At 43.1% G+C, this 23,372-nt stretch overlaps 1 long non-coding RNA gene across 1 annotated transcript; it reads left to right on the top strand.

The window, feature by feature from the left end:
• Nucleotides 1–12,972: 12,972 nt before the first annotated feature.
• On the top strand, nucleotides 12,973–19,476 carry LOC141125712 (uncharacterized). The gene is made up of 3 exons (XR_012241384.1): nucleotides 12,973–12,987; nucleotides 18,191–18,329; nucleotides 18,779–19,476. It is a non-coding gene; the product is annotated as an uncharacterized lncRNA (long non-coding RNA).
• The last annotated feature ends 3,896 nt before the right edge of the window (nucleotides 19,477–23,372 follow it).

The following is a 23,372-nucleotide window of genomic DNA, read 5'->3' as shown; positions in this document are numbered from 1 at the left end:
GAGTTAAACTGTCCGCCATATTGTGTCACACGCCTGAGGCTCACTCTCGACATTCCTGGACATATGTCTTAATGCTCATCACCAACTTCAATGCCGGGCACTTTCACTCCCTTCCTGCCCAGGTCAATTTTCAGCTTTCAGCACTGTGGATGACAATTGCGCGGCCATGAAACGCAGTACCCAAAATTTAAAAAAAAATTTTGCTAAAAAAAGAGTGAAAAAAAAAATTCTGTTAGAAAGTTTTGTAAATAAGCAATTTTTTCCTTCACTGATGTGCGCTGATGAGGCTGCACTGATGGGCACTGATGAAGAGGCACTAATACGAAGCACTGATGTGCACTGATATGCAGCACTGATGAGCACTAATATGTGGCACTGATAGGTTCCACTGATGGCCACTAATTGGTGACACTGCTGGGTACTGATGAGCAGGCACTGATGGGCACTAATTGGTGGCACTGCTGGGTACTGATGAGCAGGCACTGATGGGCACTAAAAGGCAGCACTGACTGGCATCCCTGAGGGGTACTGATTGACATCACTGATGGACACTGATTGGCATTGCTGCTGGGCACTGACTGGCATCACTGCTGGGTACTGTTGGGGCTGCACTGACAATCAGTGCCCTGGTTATCTGTGCAGGTCTGCTCTGTGAGGAAATGCTGCTGATCGGCTCTCCTCTCCACACACTCTGTCAGAATCTCGAGAATCTTTCCGTCTGGTTGGTGGCTTCCCTTGCAGTTTCACTCTACTTGCTAAATGTCAACTTGGACGGGCGTCTACTGAGCCCAGTTCAAGGCTGTGACCAATCCCGGGTCAGGTCACAAATGATTGCAAGCACATAGGGCAACACAGTGCGGCTTTTACATTTTATCTTCACCTGTTCATTAGGTGTCCTCCCCACCTGACTGGCCGCGAAGTCCATGCTTACAGATAGGGGGCGCTTCACTGTGTGATCTCTCGTAAGCCACATCTTTGGGACCTTCCCCTGGGATTGGAGGCTGCAGCGGTGGTGTCATGGGATCTCTAGGGGAAAATGAACAGGCAATCTTTTGTTCTTAAGGGGACCTCTTTTACAGAAAGCCTCTCGCATAGGACACTCATCATTGGCAGATTGACCTTTGAAGAAGACCTGGAACTTATAGGTCGAAACGCGTCAGTCCTACATTTCTAATACTGTCAATACATGTACAATGTTATGAAAACGTGCTTACATTGTATGTGCTGAGTGTCATGAGATTTGTAAACACTCTGTATTGGAGCTCATTTTTTAACCAGTGTGTTGAAGCTATTTTTGTATAATAAAATGTATTTATTTTTACATACATTGGCCTACCACCTTCCTTTGTGCTGCCTAAAAACCCCACTTGGGGAACCTTTTCCTTTTTTTGTCTTGACCTTTAGGGGTGAGCAGCACTCCCTTCCCTTTCTTGTGTCCTTCCTTCTTTACAGTCACATTCTTTGGGCTTCCTTCCCCAAGTCACAGGACCCATAGCTGAGGGTCAGGGGGGATCAAGGTTCCTTTTTTGTATACCAGTATCTTCCCAATGTCCTTCCTATAGCTCGGCCCAGCCGGGCACACTCCCAGATGACACTGTCATACCCAGGCTCCACCACTCTGCACATCAGAGGACAGTGTCCAGGCTTCCCATATTCTGTACCACCTCACCTGGGACTTCAGCAATGCAACAGGCCTTTTGATCAGCTTTGCAGGTCACTGCATTTGAGCAGATATGGGGTATCCCATTTCCATACCCTGACTACTTAGACTCCTCCCAGTGCTGGCACATATGTGAGCACTAACTCCACCCATTACAACACTGGAGGAAGGACTTCTATACAAGGGGAGATAACAACTAATTACATTATTTTCTTTGCCGTACTATAATGAGAACAGAGCCATCTAGTGGATGGCCTGCTAACTGTACCTGCCAACAAGCCTATACTAAGTGAACTGATAAATAGTCAAAGGTCAGTCATACTATCATTTACATTACAAAAGAGTCTTATGAATAGGTCAATGCCAAGTGACCCTATGCATAGATCTATACAAAGCAGTAATACAAGTAAGTCATACTGCTCTTAACAAAGACATCTTGTTCATCACATGCAATTAAAGGAAATACATCTACAGTGCCTTGAAAAAGCATTCATACCAACACAAAGTGGCACATAATTGTGAAGTGGAAGGAAAATGATAAATAGTTTTCAAATTTTTTTACAAATAAATATGTGAAAAGGTGTGCGTACATTTGTATTCAGCCCCTCAATACTTTGTAGAACCACCTTTCACTGCAATTACAGCTGCAAGTCTTTTTAGGTATGTCTCTACCAGCTTTGCACATTTAGATCAGGGGTCTCCAAACTGCAGCCTGAGGGCCAGATGTGGCCCTTTGCTAGCCTTTATCTGGCCCTTGGGGGACTATTCCTTCCATAGATTTGAGGCACTATTCCTCACACTGACACCGACAATGGGGCACTATTTCTTCCACTGATACCAATGATGGGATAATATTCCTCTTACTAATAGGGGCACTACTACCCCTCCTAATGACCACCAACCTTGAGGCCATGTTTATTCTCACTGATGCGGGGCCCAGGACATTTTCTGCCCACGCTGGCCACAATCTGGCCCTCCTAGAGCCTGAAGGACAATAAACTGACCCTTGGTTTGAAAAGTTTGGAGACCCCTGATCTAGAGAGTGACATTTTTGCCCATTCTTCTTTGCAAAATAGCTCAAGCTCTGTCAGATTGGACGGAGAGTGTCTGTGAAGAGCAATTTTCAAATCTTGCCACATATTCTCAATTAGATTTAGGTCTGGGCTTTGACTGGGCCATTCTAACACATGAATATGCTTTGATTTAAACCATTCCATTGTAGCTCTGGCTGTATGTTTAGGGTCGTTGTCCTGCTGGAAGGTGAACCTCCACCCCAGTCTCAAGTCTTTTGCAGACTCAAACAGGTTTTCTTCTAAGATTGCCCTGTATTTGGCTCCATCCATCTGCCCATCAACTCTGACCAGCTTCCATGTCCCTGCCTAATAAAAGCATCCCCACCACATGATGCTGCCACCACCATGTTTCACAGTGGGGATGGTGTGTTCAGGGTGATGTGCAGTGTTAGTTTTCTGCCACACATAGCATTTTGCTTTAAGGCCAAAAAGTTCAATTTTGGTCACATCTGACCAGAGCACCTTCTTCCACATGTTTGCTGTGTCCCCAACATGGCTTCTCACAATCTGCAAAGGGGACTTCTTATGGCTTTCTTTCAGCAATGGCTTTCTTTTTGCCACACTTCCATAAGGCCCCTTTCACACGGACGGATAGAATTGTGCTTTTAGCTGCGTTTTCTACCACAGCTAAATGCACACAATGCTTTCCTATGGCCCCATTCACACACTGCGTTTAGCTGCGTTTTCATTACATGCAGTTTGGTGCGGATAGAAAAAATAGAATTGACTTCATCCAGGAGCGATTTAGCGCAGCTATCCGTACATAACCGCAGGTAATCGCAGTGCACTGTGCCAGCTGCGGATAGCAGCGCTGAGCTGGCTCACTCATCGGGAAAGAAAAAATGGGCATTGTAGTTTGTTGTGTATGGGGGTGCGTAACTGCAGATCTGTCAGCAGCTACAATGGACACTTGAGCATCAGAACTGGACCACAGAGCAATGGAAGAAGGTGGCCTGGTCTGATGAATCATGTTTTCTTTTACATCATGTGGATGGCTGGGTGCGTGTGCGCCGCTTACCTAAGGAAAAAATGGTACCAGTATACAGTATGGGAACAAGCCAGCGGAGGCAGTGTGATGCTTTGGACAATGTTCTGCTGGGAAACCTTGGGTCCTGCCATTCATGTTAGTTATTCGTGCTACTTGACACATACCATCTACCTAAACATTGTTGCTGACCAAGTACACCCCTTCATGGAAATGTCATTTCCTGAAGGCAGTGGCCTCTTTCAGCAGGATAATGCACCCTGCCACACTGCAAAAATGGTTCAAGAATGGTTTGAGGATCACAACAATGAGTTTAAGATGTTGACTTGGCCTCCAAATTCTCCAATCGAGCATCTGTGGGGTGTGCTGGAAAAACAAGTCCGATCTATGGAGGCCCCATCTCACAACTTACAGGACTTAAAGGATCTGCTACTGACGGCTTGGTGCCAGATACAACAGCATACCTTCAGATGTCTAGTGGCGTCCATGCCTTGACATGTCAAGGCTGTTTTGGTGGTAAAAGGGGGGGACCTACCCAATATTAGGTGGGTGGTTATAAAGTTATGGTTGATCGGTGTATACAAAATGGCTGTATCCACACTTGACCCAATATAATACTTCGGTGCTCCACACAAATTTAGCAGTGTAACAGTTAACATGGTAGGCATGCATAGGTCCTCCAAAAAGCATAGGAGTAATCGTTAACTTGTTTTATTAAACCAACATTTTGGATGTAATAAAACACAAACATTGACCTTCATCTCCTAAAATATGTGCAAATTGGAAAAATTGTGTCATTTACTTAGTACATTGCATTCAGCTTATCCTGTGTGTGTTTGGCTACAGTCAGTTATTATACAGCACAGTGGTTAACTAAAAAAAAACATGACAGTGATATTTGCATGTCTGATGTTTTACATAGAGAATCTCTGAAGTTATTTCCCCGGAGATTTCATGTGATATAAAGAGTTGCAGACCATTGATCTGTGTATGTGACAGTCCAGAGACTTCAAGATGATTCCGGTGACATATCTACTCTGTGTCTTTTTCCTTTATATACAAGGTATAGTATATTATTATACCTTTTCATTTATTTTTACAGCTTATTTATAATTTAGGAGTGATAATTTAGGGTGTCATTAATATCCCCGGGATTTTGTGGCAGATTAAAAAGCATTAAATCTGTTTTAAAAGACTGGTAACATTTAGCACAGGTTTTATTTAAGACAAGTGAGTTACAATGATGTTTGCCTAATATATTTTTCTGCTAAATAAAGAAGAATGGAAGTATATCTAATGCCTCTGTTTGGCAATTTCAGTAAGTGGAGTCAGTAATCATGAATGACTGACTATATCACTGGAATCCCTGTTTTTGAAAACAAATATAATTAGATAACCCTATTTTAATTTACTTGTGCCATTTACACCCTTTTTATCTTCATTTGAACAGTCAGATTCATTCAGATTAGGAATGTTAATTGCTTCCATTGTGTTTGTTCAGATTCCTGTGGTCAGATTACGATGACTCAGACTCAAGAATACATTGTGAAATCACCGGGAGACACAATTACAATTTCATGTACATCCAGTGAGGATCTTTATCACACTGATGCAAAATTTATTACGTTATACTGGTATCAACAAAAGCCAGGACAACCTATAAGTCTTCTTGTCCAGAAAGCAACAGAACGATATACTGGGGTCCCAGAGAGGTTTGTTGGATCAGGATCTGGAACAAATTATCATCTAACAATCAATGGAGCAAAAGAGGAGGATGCAGGAGATTATTACTGTATGCAATACAGAAAGTGGCCAATCACACAGTGATATACGGCTGTACAAAAACTTACTTCCTCTCTTATATTTGTTATATAGAGTGTCTGAGCTGAAAAACAACCCCAGACAGTGAATAGAGTCACTTAGTGGTGTGCTAGATTTATGAAGAAAACTTTACAACTGCTAGAACTCAGGGCAAACTGAAAAACAAAGTTCAATCCAGTTTACTTTAGTCCAGTGCTGATTAAAAGTTACTAACCACTTCAATACTGGACACTTTCGCCCCCTTCCTTCCCACCCCAATTTGCAGCTTTCAGCGCTCTCGCATTTTCAGTGACAATTGCGCGGTCATGCTACGCTTTACCCAAATGAAATTTTTAGCATTTTGTTTGCACAAATAGAGCTTTCATTTGGTCTTATTTTTTGCGATATAAGCGAAAAAAGAGCGAAAATTTGTAAAAAAACAATATTTTCCTCTTTCTGTTTTAAAAGAAATCCAATAAAATTGAATTTTGTCATAAATTTAAGCCAAAATGTATTCTGCTACATGTTTTTGGTAAAAAAATTTCCGTTAAGTGTATAATAATTGGTTTGTGTGATCACTAATAGATGTACGCAAATGATCATGTACAGATGTGCGCAGGAGATCACGGACATATGTGTGTAGCTAATCATTGGGACATTTTAGTGGGACATATGTGGGGGACAGGTGTTTTTATTATCTGGGGACATGTGTTTTGGGGACATTGTGTGGGGACATTGTGTGGGAACATGGGTGTTTTACATTGTGTGGTGACACTAGGTTGGTGATCAGTGAGTAAAAAGCTGTAAAAAACAGCTCATACTCACTGATCACCAGCCGGCTGCAGCGATCCCCTCTCTTCACCGACAACTTCTGTGTGAGGAAAGGAGAGCCAATTGCTTAGCAACCGGCTCTGTGTTTACATCACATGACGGCTGTGATTGGACACGGCCATCATATGATCGGGAGGGCCAATCACAGAGCCCTCCTGCCGATCGGAGATGCACCATGTCCGGGTGACATTAGCGCAGTGGTGGCCCGTCCATAGGGGCACCCGGGCGCCGCCCCCCCCTTCTGTGTAGTCACAAAAAAAAAAATTAAAAAAAAAAAAAAAAATTTTAAAACTGCCCCTTTAAGAAAAAAAAAAAAAAAAGAAGTCCTTTAACATAGTGCACTGTGTTCGAGCGCCGGACACAGTGCACTATGGGAAGCGCCACGTCAATGCAATCACGAGATTGCAGACGCGGCGCTTCATTTGCGGCCGTTTATCCCGCCTTAGGGCGCTTGCTGAAGCGCTGAGTAGCTTCCGCCCGGCACTATTACTATGACCGGGCGTTTTGATTGACATCTGAGGTTTGATGTCATTTCCTGTTGTCTCTGTCCCGGGCGCAATGGGAAAGAGATAACAGGAAGTATGAAGAGCGGATGTCTCCATTGCTTCTGGAAGGAGACACCGCCGGAGAGGACAAGGAGGAGAGGAGAGGACAAGGAGGAGAGGAGAGGACAAGGAGGAAAGGAGAGGAGAGGACAACACAGTCAGCATTCAGCAAGGTAAGTGCCGCTGCTGTGTTGGGGGGATCTGTATTAACATTTTTTAAACCTGCTGGAGGTTTTGTGGTGTTCTTGCTGTGAGATGTATTTTGGCGTGGGTTTCTCTCTGAGAGCTTTGAGCCAGCCCCTGCCTGTGTTACAGAAGATCCGGAGCAAACATAGAGAACTCTTCTGGTCTGATCTGCACACTGGCTCTCCCTCCCGCACTAACTTTGGGATAACAAGATAACAGAAGAGCCGTGCCAGTAAGTACACTTGCTATCACACTGATCCAGCCTGTCCCTGACAAAACACTAGCCCTGCAGCCGCAAAACAGATGCCTCTGATCCTTCCCACGCGCTCCCCCCTCCTCTCCCTGTGCTTGATAATGAAGTCCCCTCCAGCCAGCTACTATCTGTAATGTTAACCACTGCACAGTGCCTCTCTGATCCTCCCCCATGCTCTCCCCTCCTCTACTTAGGCTTGATAACAGAGGTCACTGCAATGGCTCCTTTTCAGCCTCACAGACTGCACACCTCCCGTCCCTGCTTTCTCTGCATGCCTGGTTGCTGTGAACCTCCCTGAGCTCCCTCAAACACCACAGTAGAAGAGGGGGCACATTTAGGGCCAGTTCACACTGCTGCGATGTCAGACATCACATGTGATTCGCACTGCTGTGCAAATCTCATGTGATGTCTGTGTGATGCAAATTCAGCCATACAGATGGTATGGCTGAAATCGCATTCGTACCAAACTCACACAGGACCCATTTTTTGATCCGCACCAGAATCCAAATTCACAGTTCGCACCGCGATATGCAAACTTTACTGGAGGTGTCATTAACATTGTATTGACACCCCCAGCAGTTCGCAAAGGGCAGTGTAAACTGCCTGCGAGTTGTATACGATGCAGGAACCCGTACTGGATTTGCAGGGTTTCCGCATCGCTGCAGTGTGAACTGAGCCTAAGAGTACCCGTCTTGCTCAGCAGTAGCCTGGCCTGTCATCACAAATTCTGGCCCTGCTACCCGCACTGCGATTTCTGCGGGGAAGCAAGCAGCGAGTACTTCTGGCTCCCTTGCCAGCCTGGCCAACCACAACTCACAAATGGCTGTCAGTAAAACACTTTGGGGAAAAAAAAAATTCTGTTATTCTGAACTGTGCATGCGCAGTCTGAAGTCAGTCATTTAGAGAACTGCATTTGATGTGCACAGTGGCTGCGTTTTGATGTGCAGAGTGAGGCTGCAATTGATGGTTTTTTTTTCTGAATTTTTCAGTTTGTTTGCGCCCCCCCAAAAATTTTGAGCACCAGCCGCCACTGCACGAGCGCATCGGGATCGTGCTGCTGCGCGCTCCCCCTCCTTCTGAGGGACGTTCCTGAAGTCCACTTAGCCGTTTATGTACATTGGCCAGCTGGGAAGTAGTTAAATATATATTTATATAAAACAAGTGTAAGTACCCGAATCTATATTTATATTAGCCTCTGTAATCATTTGCACAGCAGCTCTCCCATGCTGTTAGTCTCCCTTTTCAAACATGCTTACAGGAGGGCAGAGCAGAGAGATTACCTCATCATTGTGCTTCTGCTCTCTCATGGTCCTGTAAGAAGCTATGATCAAGTTGTATGGCTTAAAGCTGAATTTCAGTTATGGCAAATTTTACATAGTTACATTGGTCCAGCTCGCACTAGACACCTACTAACGTCCATGTCTCATGCTGAGTGATGGCTCTGCTGCATTGGGAACACTGGAGGTCGCTTACTTGGTACCATGATAATAATGAAATAAAACGAATAATATTATTATTATTATTATTATTATTATTATTATAATACAGGCTTTATATTGCACCAACTGTTTGTGCAGCGCTTTACAAAATAAAGGGAGATAGTACAGTTACAATAAAATTCAAGACAAGGGGGATAGGAGGGTCCTGTTCAGTTTACAATCTGAAGGGAAGGGCAAGTGATAAAAAAAGGTAATAACTGTGTGGGGATGAATTGCTCGAGAAAGTAATATTCAGTTGTTAGCTAGTGGTGGAATATCAACATTATAAAGTAATCATGGCCTAGGGGCATGGCTACCATCGACATGGCCAGATGTGTCTGAGGAGAGCTCTGCCAGCCACCCATAGAATCCGCATCAATCCTGCATATTACTAGCAGCTCTCACTCCACAAACTGCTTCTTTGAGTTGCCCAGACATTATACATGCACTGCAGACTTATATTATGAGCAAGGCTACCCCCTCTACACCAGCGGATCGTCTTAAAGAAATTGCCTGCATGGAGAGACAAGATAGCATCAGCGGCCCTCCTCAAACGTGGCGGTGGCTACCGGAGCTATCTCGAGAGTCGGCACATCGGTGGCGGAGAAAATGGTAAACTGACCCTGGAGCAAGTACATGCCCAGCTCCTTGAGGCGATCACCTCCAGTAGGACCTCCCTGACAGGCAAGATGGAGGAGATCAAAGTGGACATAAGCCTCATGAGACATGACTTGCAGCATGTTAGGGAATGGGTGGCAGAAACTGAGAGGAGAATTTCCACCTTGAAAGATGATTTTTTCCCTTTCCGTGGTCGGGTGACAGCTGCTGAGAAACAAATGTCTTTCTGGTCCCAAAAAGCTGATGACCTTGAAAATCGCCTTAGACGCAACAACCTCAGGATAGTAGGGCTCCCTGAAAAGGCTGAGGGCCAGAATCCAGGGGACTTTGTGGAAACATGGCTTTTTTTTCTGCTTTGCCTTTTTTTCAGTAGATTTTCTGAGTTTCAGACTTATTCTAGTCATCCCTGGTGAATTGCTGCCCTCTTCTGGATGAACCCGGAACTCCTTATCCAAATGGCTTCTGTTGTCTACCTACTAACCATTGGGGGAAGGCTCTGAACTCTGGTAGTATCATACACTGCAATACGGGTATTTGACACTGTTCAGTCTGACACTGTTTATTTCATCTGGCAATAGCAATGTAGAATTTACCACCTCCCCCCCCCCCCTTTTTTTTTCTGAGAGCCTAATGGGATGGCTACTACCACAAATTAACTTCACATATGCTGTTGCAATGTTCAGGTAATGCCCCGTTGATACTTCTTATCTACATAATCAGTCAACAGTTACTAGCTACATCAGTTATTTATGGTTTGGCTTTTGGCCACAATTGTTACGCCACTTGCCGTTTTGTTCATTGGTACATATATAGTTTTATTGCCACACATTTTATCTCATTACATGCTATCTCATTGTTATTTCCTGATATACTGAACATAATTTTTCGACTGTTTGATGGCTAATCTCAGTACCTTTTTGTCATGGAATGTAAGGGGTCTGGGTACCCCCCCACAAGCATTCCAAAGTGTTTACCACAATACTTAAATCCAATGCTCACCTGATATATCTTCAGCAGACGCACTTTACTCCTGAACACATTGATCACCTCAAGAAGCCTTGGCTGCAGTGGACGAGCCATTCCTGTCATTCCTCTTATTCTAGGGGGGTATCAGTATTGGTGCACCGCTCGGTCTCATCGGTCTTTATCCGGGCACAGCTAAATGTACTCCCATTTGTGATTATGGGTATTTACAACCCCCCTCTTGCTAACTTACAGGTGGTTAAAGAGGCGATGGTTTTTGCTGCAATGTATCCAGAAGCCTGTGTTTTATATTCATGGTCCACCCCCAGCAGAGGCCGTCTCTCAAGAATTGATTTGGCATTAGGTAATGATAATTTTCTCACCATATTGTTCTCTATCACATATCTGCCTAGGGGAGTGTCGGACCATTCGCCTTTGTCACTGTTGCTTGGCTGTCCCTGATTGGGTCCAATGACAGGATACCAGATCAACTAGCGGCTTTCCTGGATGCCCATGGCTCTGAACGTGGCTTAATGTTTTGGGACGCCTTGAAGGCTTATTTGAGAGGGGCTCTTAAGTCCAAAATATAATTTATTAAACATTCTTCTCGACAAGACAAGGAAAATCTAGCAAAAAGGTACCAAACAGCTGAATGAACTTATTTGACAACCCCAACTAACTCTAACCGTATCCACTGGGAGTTTATATTCAGACCTTATGTCTGCCACTGCAAAAAGGAAATCATTCTATACCCAGCAGAAATATTTTGATAGTGAGAACCAGTCCAGTCGGTTACTAGCCCATATGGCTCAACAGCAGTTGGGTAGCTCTGTAGTGAATAAAATAACACGCCCTGATGGTTCGGAGATATACTTTTTTTTTTTTTAAAGGTATAATTTTTTTTTATTGTTTAAATACAAATGAACAAACAGACAAATATACAAATACGTATATAACATTAAGAGGGCAAACAGTGCTCATTCAGCAGTGAGGTACAGTTACATGGTATCCAGTCAGTGAATACAGATCAATAGAGGAGTTTTAATGTTGCGCTCTAAATTCCATTATGACGACTAAAAATCAACTAACATTTTCAGGTAACTCAAGGAGCAGGTGGTATAGTGCATTCTGAACTAACCCATGGATTCCAGATCTTATGAAACTTTTTTGGGCATCTTCTGGCCTCATACATCAATTTATATAGAGGTATAGCTTGATTGTCTATTGTGAGCCAGAAGGCTATAGTGGGTGAGGATTGGGATTTCCAGTGCATAGTTATCGTTTTTTTTGCATAAAATAGGATTATTCTTAGAAACGTTTGTACATTCTTAGATATACTTTCATCGTCTATATATCCCAGCAGGCATCTCAGGGGATTACAGATGTTAGGCAACTGAGTGAGGGAGCTGATAAGGGCCGTGACCCCCGACCAGAATTTTCTAATCGGCGGGCACTCCTACATTAAGTGGAAAAATGTACCATCAGCCATGCCACATCGGGAACATGTTGCGGAGGGTAGTCTCTTTAGTCTATGGAGTAAACAAGGGGTAAAGTGGGACCTGTATAATAATTTGGTTTGAATGACTTTATCTCGGGAAGAGATGACAGACGAAACCTGGAGGGGAAGCACTTCCCGCCAAATATCCTCCTTCCTGGGCTTCCAATATCATCTTTACTCTGACGACACCTAAATCTATCTCTCTACCCCTCAGCCCACCCCTTCAGTCTCCACATGTATCATTAATTTACTAACACACAATCTGTCCGACTATCTCCTACTCTGTTTTCTATTAGATGATCCCTGAAAACCCTCCTCTTCAGAGAAGCCTATCCTGCCTCCACCTAACAACTGTACTTTTATTTTCTCCATCAGATCATCCCCCACAGTTATTACCTTTTGTATCCCTTGACCCTCCCTTCTAGATTGTAAGCTTTATCGAGCAGCGCCTTCTGATTCCTCTTGTATTGAATTGTATTGTAACTGTACTGTCTGTCCTCATGCTGCACAAACTGTTAACACTATATAAATTAACATTTCTAAACTAAAATCTCTGACTTGCATTGGCTAATTGCATAGATATATGAACATGCAATCTTCACCATCCACATTTTTGTAACTTGTACAAATTTTATTTTATCAGATACCTGTTGTGACGTTGTATTGACTCAGACACCACAATACATTGTGAAATCACCGGGAGACACTCTCACCATTTCATGTACGTCCAGACAAGATCTTTACCATTCTGGAGAAAAATTTAACCCTTTAGTCTGGTTCCAAAAAAGACCAGGACAGACACCAAAACCTCTTATTAATAAAGCAACTGAAAGATATCCTGAGGTTCCGGAGAGGTTCAGTGGATCAGGATCTGGAACAAATTATCATCTTACTATTAAGGAAATGAAAGAAGAAGATGAAGGAAATTATTTCTGTTTTCAACATACAGCGTCTCCATACACACAGTGATACACAGCTGTACAAAAACGTAATTTCTCTCTTTGCTGGAGTACAGACTGCATGGTACCAATAGCTGTACTGATTTTATTGCTTCCACAAGCCCAAATATAAAGGGTCACCATTACATAAAGCATGAGGTAATGTGGATCAATGAAAGCTTTGTGCAAATTACAAGACATTTACATATCTCCCAACTTTTAGAAATGAGAACGAGGGACACCTATTAGCAAAAGTATGTAGGCACAGGACACCCTTAAGGAGAATTATTTTTAAAAAATGGTTAGTTAAACCAACAAGTGTTTTTTTTTTTACCACTACTATTCCTTTATACTGGCTATTAAAATTTACAAATGCAAAAATGTAGAAATCAAATGAAAGGTTTAGCACTGTGGAACACTTTTTGAAAGATAAATAGTGCATTTTATATCCAACTATATAGATCAGACCAAAATGAGGGACAAATGAGGAGGAAAGAGGGACAGAGGGGACTTTGTTTCAAATCAGGAACAGTTCCTCGAAATCAGGGACAGTTGGGAGCTATGCATTTACATTACAAGTCAAATCACAAAACATTTACAATAGGATTAATAAGAATATGAAATGTCATTTGCACTACATACAGTACAGATGTTGGGGTGTAAGACCCCGGCTCACTTCTTCCTGGATAGGACAACCACCTGTTGTTGAGTTAAACTGTCCGCCATATTGTGTCACACGCCTGAGGCTCACTCTCGACATTCCTGGACATATGTCTTAATGCTCATCACCAACTTCAATACCGGGCACTTTCACTCCCTTCCTGCCCAGGTCAATTTTCAGCTTTCAGCACTGTGGATGACAATTGCGCGGCCATGAAACGCAGTACCCAAAATAAAATAAAAAATTTCGCTAAAAAAAGACTGAAAAAAAAAAAAATTCTGTTAGAAAGTTTTGTAAATAAGCAATTTTTTCCTTCACTGATGTGCGCTGATGAGGCTGCACTGATAGGCACTGATGAAGAGGCACTAATACGAAGCACTGATGTGCAGCACTGCTGAGCACTAATATGTGGCACTGATAGGTTCCACTGATGGCCACTAATTGGTGACACTGCTGGGTACTGATGAGCAGGCACTGATGGGCACTAATTGGTGGCACTGCTGGGTACTGATGAGCAGGCACTGATGGGCACTAAAAGGCAGCACTGACTGGCATCCCTGAGGGGTACTGATTGACATCACTGATGGACACTGATTGGCATTGCTGCTGGGTACTGTTGGGGCTGCACTGACAATCAGTGCCCTGGTTATCTGTGCAGGTCTGCTCTGTGAGGAAATGCTGCTGATCGGCTCTCCTCTCCACACACTCTGTCAGTGTGAGAAGAGGAAAGCCGATAACCAGCATTTCCTTGTTTACATGTGATTGGACACAGCTGATCACATGGGTAAAGAGCCTCATCATCAGCTCTTTACCAAGATCAGGGATGCCCCATGTCCCAGGGACACAGCGGGCTGCAGATCGCCGCGCAAGTGCGGTAAGAGTGATTCGACGTTATATGACGTCGTACCAGAACGAGAGAGCCACCTTGCGCCCGTCATTTTGCTATATGGCGAGCGGGAGGTGGTTAGTAAGGGGAATGTCCGCACATAGAATTACATTTTCCACAATTTACTGTAACATTTTTATGACATAACACATTTTACATACTAGCAGAATTGTTTAAAGCCAAATGTAAAGCTATCCATTCTGTACATGCAAGGAAAGTCATTCTGCTGCAGTCATTTTAGCACAGCGTACAAGCACACATCTTTTAGCCATCTTCCCTCCATTCCTCCTAGGGAGAACCACAGAGTTGGGACCACTTCCTCATGTATACTAAGTTCACAGACTTAAAGTATATGTGAACCCTCACCTTGTAAACCAACCCATTAAGTTTAAAATATAAATTAATGGCATGTCAGCACATGCCTGATCACTGGAGGAGCACAGCCAGAAATCTGACCACACAGTGTTCTCATGCCTAGTATGGTCAGATTTTTTTAAAATAGGAAAGCAGAGGGACTGGCAGAACCCCCAGGGATTTCACAAAAAGGAAGTAATACAAAAAAAACAGGATGCATTTTCATAAAAGTGTGGTACAGCCGGCACATATCAGGAATATGAAATGTTGGGTTTACAGTCACATTCTTTGGGCTTCCTTCCCCAAGTCACAGGACCCATAGCTGAGGGTCAGGGGGGATCAAGGTGCTTTTTTAGTATACCAGTATCTTCCCAATGTCCTTCCTATAGCTCTGCCCAGCCGGACACACTCCCAGATGACACTGTCATTCCCAGGCTCCACTACTCTGCACATCAGAGGACAGTGTCCAGGCTTCCCATATTCTGTACCACCTCACCTGGGACTTCAGCAATGCAACAGGCCTTTTGATCAGCTTTGCAGGTGACTGCATTTGAGCAGATATGGGGTATCCCATTTCCATGCCCTGACTACTTAGACTCCTCCCAGTGCTGGCACATATGTGAGCACTAACTCCACCCATTACAACACTAGAGGAAGGACTTCTATACAAGGGGAGAAGGGGAGATAACAACTAATTACATTGTTTTCTTTGCCGTACTATAATGAGAACAGAGCCATCTAGTGGACCTGCCAACAAGCCTATACTAAGTGAACTGATAAATAGTCAAAGGTCAGTCATACTATCATTTACATTACAAAAGAGTTTTATGAATAGGTCAATGCCAAGTGACCCTATGCATAGATTTATACAAAGCAGTATTACAAGTAAGTCATACTGCTCTTAACAAAGACATTTTGTTCATCACAAAGTATTAAAGGAAATACATCTACAGTGCTTTGAAAAAGCATTCATACCAAAACAAAGTTGCACATAATTGTTAAGTGGAAGGAAAATGATAAATAGTTTTCAAATTTTTTTACAAATAAATATGTGAAAAGGGTTGCGTGCATTTGTATTCAGCCCCTCAATACTTTGTAGAACCTCCTTTCACTGCAATTTCACCTGCAAGTCTTTTTAGGTATGTCTCTACCAGCTTTGCACATCTAGATCAGGGGTCTCCAAACTGCAGCCTGAGGGCCAGATGTGGCCCTTTGCTAGCCTTTATCTGGCCCTTGGGGGACTATTCCTTCAATAGATTTGAGGCACTATTCCTCCCACTGACACCGACAATGGGGCACTATTTCTTCCACTGATACCAATGATGGGATACTATTCCTCTTACTAATAGGGGCACTACTACCCCTCCTAATGGCCACCAACCTTGAGGCCATGTTTATTCTCACTGATGCGGGGCCCAGGACATTTTCTGCCTACGCTGGCCACAATCTGGCCCTCCTAGAGCCTGAAGGACAATAAACTGACCCTTGGTTTGAAAAGTTTGGAGACCCCTGATCTAGAGAGTGACATTTTTGCCCATTCTTCTTTGCAAAATAGCTCAAGCTCTGTCAGATTGGATGGAGAGTGTCTGCGAAGAGCAATTTTCAAATCTTGCCACATATTCTCAATTAGATTTAGGTCTGGGCTTTGACTGGGCCATTCTAACACATGAATATGCTTTGATCTAAACCATTCCATTGTACCTCTGGCTGTATATTTAGGGTCTTTGTTCTGCTGTAAGGTGAACCTCCACCCCAGTCTCAAGTCTTTTGCAGACTCTAACAGGTTTTCTTCTAAGATTGCCCTGTATTTGGCTCCATCCATCTGCCCATCAACTCTGACCAGCTCCCATGTCCCTGCCTAATAAAAGCATCCCCACAACATGATGCTGCCACCACCATGTTTCACAGTGGGGATGGTGTATTCAGGGTGATGTGCAGTGTTAGTTTTCTGCCACACATAGCATTTTGCTTTAAGGCCAAAAAGTTCAATTTTGGTCACATCTGACCAGAGCACCTTCTTCCACATGTTTGCTGTGTCCCCAACATGGCTTCTCACAATCTGCAAAGGGGAATTCTTATGGCTTTCTTTCAGCAATGGCTTTCTTTTTGCCACACTTCCATAAGGCCCCTTTCACACGGACGGATAGAATTGTGCTTTTAGCTGTGTTTTCTACCACAGCTAAATGCACACAATGCTTTCCTATGGCCCCATTCACACACTGCGTTTAGCTGCGTTTTCATTACATGCAGTTTGGTGCGGATAGAAAAAATAGAATTAACTTCATCCAGGAGCGATTTAGCGCAGCTATCCGCACATAACCGCAGGTAATCACAATGCACTGTGCCAGCTGCGGATAGCAGCGCTGAGCTGGCTCACTCATCGGGAAAGAAAAAATGGGCATTGTAGTTTGTTGTGTATGGGGGTGCGTAACTGCAGATCTGTCAGCAGCTACAATGGACACTTGAGCATCAGAACTGGACCACAGAGCAATGGAAGAAGGTGGCCTGGTCTGATGAATCATGTTTTCTTTTACATCATGTGGATGGCTGGGTGCTTGTGCGCCGCTTACCTAAGGAAGAGATGGTACCAGTATACAGTATGGGAACAAGCCAGTGGAGGCAGTGTGATGCTTTGGACAATGTTCTGCTGGGAAACCTTGGGTCCTGCCATTCTTGTTAGTTATTCGTGCTACTTGACACGTACCATCTACTTAAACATTGTTGCTGACCAAGTACACCCCTTCATGGAAACGTCCTTTCCTGAAGGCAGAGGCCTCTTTAAGCAGGATAATGCACCCTGCCACACTTCAAAAATGGTTCAAGAATGGTTTGAGGATCACAACAATGAGTTTAAGATGTTCACTTGGCCTCCAATTTCTCCAATCGAGCATCTGTGGGGTGTGCTGGAAAAACAAGTCCGATCTATGGAGGCCCCATCTTACAACTTACAGGACTTAAAGGATCTGCTACTGATGGCTTGGTGCCAGATACAACAGCATACCTTCAGAGGTCTAGTGGCGTCCATGCCTTGACATGTCAAGGCTGTTTTGATGGTAAAAGGGGGGGACCTACCCAATATTAGGTGGGTGGTTATAAAGTTATGGTTTATCGGTGTATACAAAATGGCTGTATCCACACTTGACCCAATATAATACTTCGGTGCTCCACACAAATTTAGCAGTGTAACAGTTAACATGGTAGGCATTCATAGGTCCTCCAAAAAGCATAGGAGTAATTGTTAGCTTGTTTTATTAAACCAACATTTTGGCTGTAATAAAACACAAACATTGACCTTCATCTCCTAAAAAATTTGCAAATTGGAAAAATTGGGTCATTTACTTAGTACATTGCATTCAGCTTATCCTGTGTGTGTTTGGCTACAGTCAGTTATTATACAGCACAGTGGTTAACTAAAAAAACCCATGACTGTGATATTTGCATGTCTGATGTTTTACATACAGAATCTCTGAAGTTATTTCCCCGGAGATTTCATGTGATATAAAGAGTTGCAGACCATTGATCTGTGTATGTGACAATCCAGAGACTTCAAGATGATTCCGGTGACATATCTACTCTGTGTCTTTTTCCTTTATATACAAGGTATAGTATATTATTATACCTTTTCATTTATTTTTACAGCTTATTTATAATTTATGAGTGATAATTTAGGGTGTCATTAATATCCCCGGGATTTAGTGGCAGATTGAAAAGCATTAAATCGGTTTTAAAAGACTGGTAACCTTTAGCACAGGTTTTATTTAAGACAAGTGAGTTACAATGATGTTTGCCTAATATATTATTCTGCTAAATAAAGAAGAATGGAAGTATATCTAATGCCTCCGTTTGGCATATTCAGTAAGTGGAGTCAGTAATCATGAATGACTGACTATATCACTGGAATCCCTGTTTAACTAATTACCTGTGAAAACAAATATAATTATATAACCCATTTTAATTTACTTGTGCCATTTACACCCTTTTTATCGTCATTTGAACAGTCAGATTCATTCAGATTAGGAATGTTAATTGCCCCCATTGTGTTTGTTCAGATTCCTGTGGTCAGATTGCGATGGCTCAGACTCAAGAATACATTGTGAAATCACCGGGAGACACAATTACAATTTCATGTACATCCAGTGAGGATCTTTATAACCCTAATGCAAAATTTATTACGTTATACTGGTACCAACAAAAGCCAGGACAACCTATAAGTCTTCTTGTCCAGAAAGCAACAGAACGATATACTGGGGTCCCAGAGAGGTTTGTTGGATCGGGATCTGGAACAAATTATCATCTAACAATCAATGGAGCAAAAGAGGAGGATGCGGGAGATTATTACTGTATGCAATACAGAAAGTATCCAATCACACAGTGATATACGGCTGTACAAAAACGTACTTCCTGTCTTATATTTGTTATATAGAGTGTCTGAGCTGAAAAACAATCCCAGACAGTGAATAGAGTCACCTAGTGGTGTACTAGTTTTATGAAGAAAACTTTGCAACTGCTAGAACTCAGGGCAAACTAAAATATAAAGTCCAATCCAGTTTACTTTAGTCCATTGCTGATTAAAAGTTATTAACCACATCAATACTGGACACTTTCGCCCCCTTCCTTCCCACACCAATTTGCAGCTTTCAGAGCTCTCGCATTTTCAGTGACAATTGCGCGGTTATGCTACGCTGTACCCAAATGAAATTTTTAGCATTTTGTTTGCACAAATAGAGCTTTCATTTGGTGGTATTTATTCACGACTCCGTTTCTTATTTTTTGTTATATAAGCGAAAAAAGAGAGGAAATTTGGAAAAAAAACAATATTTCTGTTTTAAAAGAAATCCAATAAAGTCGAATTTTGTCATAAATTTAAGCCAAAATGTATTCTGCTACATGTTTTTGGTAAAAAAAATTCCGTTAAGTGTATAATAATTGGTTTGTGTGATCACTAATAGATGTATGCAAATGATCATGTACAGATGTGCGCAGGAGATCACGGACAAATGTGTGTAGCTAATCATTGGGACATGTGATTTTAGTGGGACATATGTGGGGGACAGGTGTTTTTATTATCTGGGGACATGTGTTTTGGGGACATTGTGTGGGGACATTGTGTTGGGACATGGGTGTTTTACATTGTGTGGTGACACTAGGTTGGTGATCAGTGAGTAAAAAGCTGTAAAAAACAGCTCATACTCACTGATCACCAGCCGGCTGCAGCGATCCCCTCTCTTCACCGACAACTTCTGTGTGAGGAAAGGAGAGCCAATTGCTTAGCAACTGGCTCTGTGTTTACATCACAAGACGGCTGTGATTGGACATGGCCGTCATATGATCAGAAGGGCCAATCACAGAGCCCTCCCGCTGATCAGAGATGCGCCGTGTCCGGGTGACACAAGCGCATCGGGATCGCGCCGCTGCGCGCCCCCTCCTTCTGAGGGATGTTCCTGAAGTCCACTCAGAAGGAGAGAGTGCCCACCCTGGCCGTTTATGTACATTGGCCAGCTGGGAAGTAGTTAAATACATATTTATATAAAACAAGTGTAAGTACCCGAATCTATATTTATATTAGCCTCTGTAATCATTTGCACAGCAGCTCTCCCATGCTGTTAGTCTCCCTTTACAAACATGATTACAGGAGGGTAGAGCAGGGAGATGACCTCATCATTGTGCTTCTGCTCTCTCATGGTCCTGTAAGGAGCTATGATCAAGTTGTATGGCTTAAATCTGATTTTCAGTTATGCACTAGACACCTACTAACTTTCATGTCTCATGCTGAGTGACGGCTCTGCTGCATTGGGAACACTGGAGGTCGCTTACTTGGTACCATGATAATAATGAAATAAAACGAATAGTATTATTATTATTATGATACAGGCTTTATATCGCACCAACTGTTTGTGCAGCGCTTTACAAAATAAAGGGAGATAGTACAGTTACAATAAAATTCAAGAAAAGGGGGATAGGAGGGCCCTGTTCAGTTTACAATCTGAAGGGAAGGGCAAGTGATAAAAAAAGGTAATAACTGTGTGGGGATGAATTGTTCGAGAAAGTAAAATTCAGTTGTTAGCTAGTGGTGGAATATCAACATTATAAAGTAATCATGGCCTAGGGGCATGGCTACCATTGACATGGCCAGACGTGTCTGAGGAGAGCTCTGCCAGCCACCCATAGAATCTGCATCAATCCTGCATATTACTAGCAGCTCTCACTCCACAAACTGCTTCTTTGAGCTGCCCAGACATTATACATGCACTGCAGACTTATATTATGAGCAAGGCTACCCCCACTACACCAGAGGATCGTCTTAAAGAAATTGCCTGCATGGAGAGACAAGATGGCATTAGCGGCCCTCCTCAAACGCGGAGCAGCGGGGTGGCGGCTACCGGTGCTACCTCGAGAGTCGGCACATCGGCGGCAGAGTAAAAACGGGTAAACTGACCCTGGAGCAAGTACATGCCCAGCTTCTTGAGGCGATCACCTCCAGTAGGACCTCCCTGACAGGCAAGATGGAGGAGATCATAGTGGACATAAGCCTCATGAGACATGACTTGCAGCATGTTAGGGAAAGGGTGGCAGAAACTGAGAGGAGAATTTCCACCTTGAAAGATGATTTTTTCCCCTTTCCCTGGTCGGGTGACAGCTGCTGAGAAACAAATCTCTTTCTGGTCCCAAAAAGCTGATGGCCTCGAAAATCCCCTTAGACGCAACAACCTTAGGATAGTAGGGCTCCCTGAAAAGGCTGAGGGCCAGAATCCAGGGGAGAACCTGGAACTCCTTAACCAAATGGCTTCTGTTGTCTACCTACTAACCATTGGGGGGAAGGCTTTGAACTCTGGTAGTATTATACACTGCGATACGGGTATTATGTGCATTTGACACTGTTCAGTCTGACACTGTTTATTTCATCTAACAATAGCAATGTAGAATGTACCCCCCCCTTTTTTTTTTTCTGAGAACGGGATGGTTACTACCACAAATTACCTTCACATATGCTGTTGCAATGTGCAGGTAATGCCCTGTTGATACTTCTTATCTACATAATCAGTCAACAGTTACTAGCTACATCAATTATTTATGGTTTGGCTTTTGGCCACAATTGTTACGCCACTTGCCGTTTTGTTCATTGGTACATATATAGTTTTACTGCCACACATTTTATCTCATTACATGCTATCTCATTTTTATTTCCTGATATGCTGAACATAATTTTTCGACTGTTTGATGGCTAATCTCAGTACCTTTTTGTCATGGAATGTAAGGGGTCTGGGTACCCCCCACAAGCATTCCAAAGTGTTTGCCACAATACTTAAATCCAATGATCACCTGATATGTCTTCAGGAGACGCACTTTACTCCTGAACACATTGATCACCTCAAGAAGCCTTGGCTGCAGTGGACGGGCCATTCCTGTCATTCCTCTTATTCTAGGGGGGTATCAGTATTGGTGCACAGCTCGGTCTCATGGGAGTGTGTGAAGGTTCAGTCAGACCCCCATGGGAGGTATGTCTTTATCCGGGCACAGCTACATATACTCCCATTTGTGATTATGGGTATTTACAACCCCCCTCCTGCTAACCTACAGGTGGTTAAAGAGGCGATGGTTTTTGCTGCAATGTATCCAGAAGCCTATGTTTTATATTCATGGTCCACCCCCAGCAGAGGCCATCTCTCAAGAATTGATTTGGCATTAGGTAATGATAAGTTTCTCACCAAATTGTCCTCTATCACATATCTGCCTAGGGGAGTGTCGGACCATTCGCCTTTGTCACTGTTGCTTAGCTGTCCCTGATTGGGTCCAATGACAGGATACCAGATCAACTAGCGGCTTTCCTGGACGCCCACGGCTCTGAACGTGGTTTAATGGTTTGGGACGCCTTGAAGGCATATTTGAGAGGGGCTCTTAAGTCCACTATATCATTTATTAACCGTTCTTCCCGACAAGACGAGGAAGATCCAGCAAAAAGGTACCAAACAGCTGAAGCGACTTATTTGACAGCCCCAACTATCTCTAACCGCATCCACTGGGAGTTTACGTCTCCTTTATATTCAGACCATATGTCTGTTGCTGCAAAAAGGAAATCATTCTATACCCAGCAGAAATATTTTGAATGTGGGAACCAGTCCAGTTGGTTACTAGCCCATATGGCTCAACAGCAGTCGGGTAGCTCTGTAGTGAATAAAATAACACGTCCTGACGGTATGGAGGCCATTTGGCTGGAGATATACTTTTTTTTTTTTAAAGGTATAATTTTTTTTTATTATTTAAATACAAATGAACAAACAGACAAATATACAAATACGTATATAACATTAGGAGAGCAAACAGTGCTCATTCGGCAGTGAGGTGCAGTTACATGGTATCCAGTCTGTGAGTACAGATCAATAGAGGAGTTTCAATGTTGCCCTCTAAATTCCAGCATGACGACTAAAAATCAACTAACATTTTCAGGTAACTCAAGGAGCAGATGGTATAGTGCATTCTGAACTAACCCATGGATTCCAGATCTTATGAAACTTTTTTGGGCAACCTCTGGCCTCATACGTCAATTTATATAGAGGTATAGCTCGATTGTCTATTGTGAGCCAGAAGGCTATAGTGGGTGAGGATTGGGATTTCCAGTGCATAGTTATCGTTTTCTTTGCATAA

The sequence above is a fragment of the Aquarana catesbeiana genome, linkage group LG01 (assembly GCF_042186555.1).
Source record: "Aquarana catesbeiana isolate 2022-GZ linkage group LG01, ASM4218655v1, whole genome shotgun sequence".
Taxonomy (NCBI): Eukaryota; Metazoa; Chordata; class Amphibia; order Anura; family Ranidae; genus Aquarana; species Aquarana catesbeiana.
This window is presented reverse-complemented; position numbering and strand designations above follow the sequence as displayed.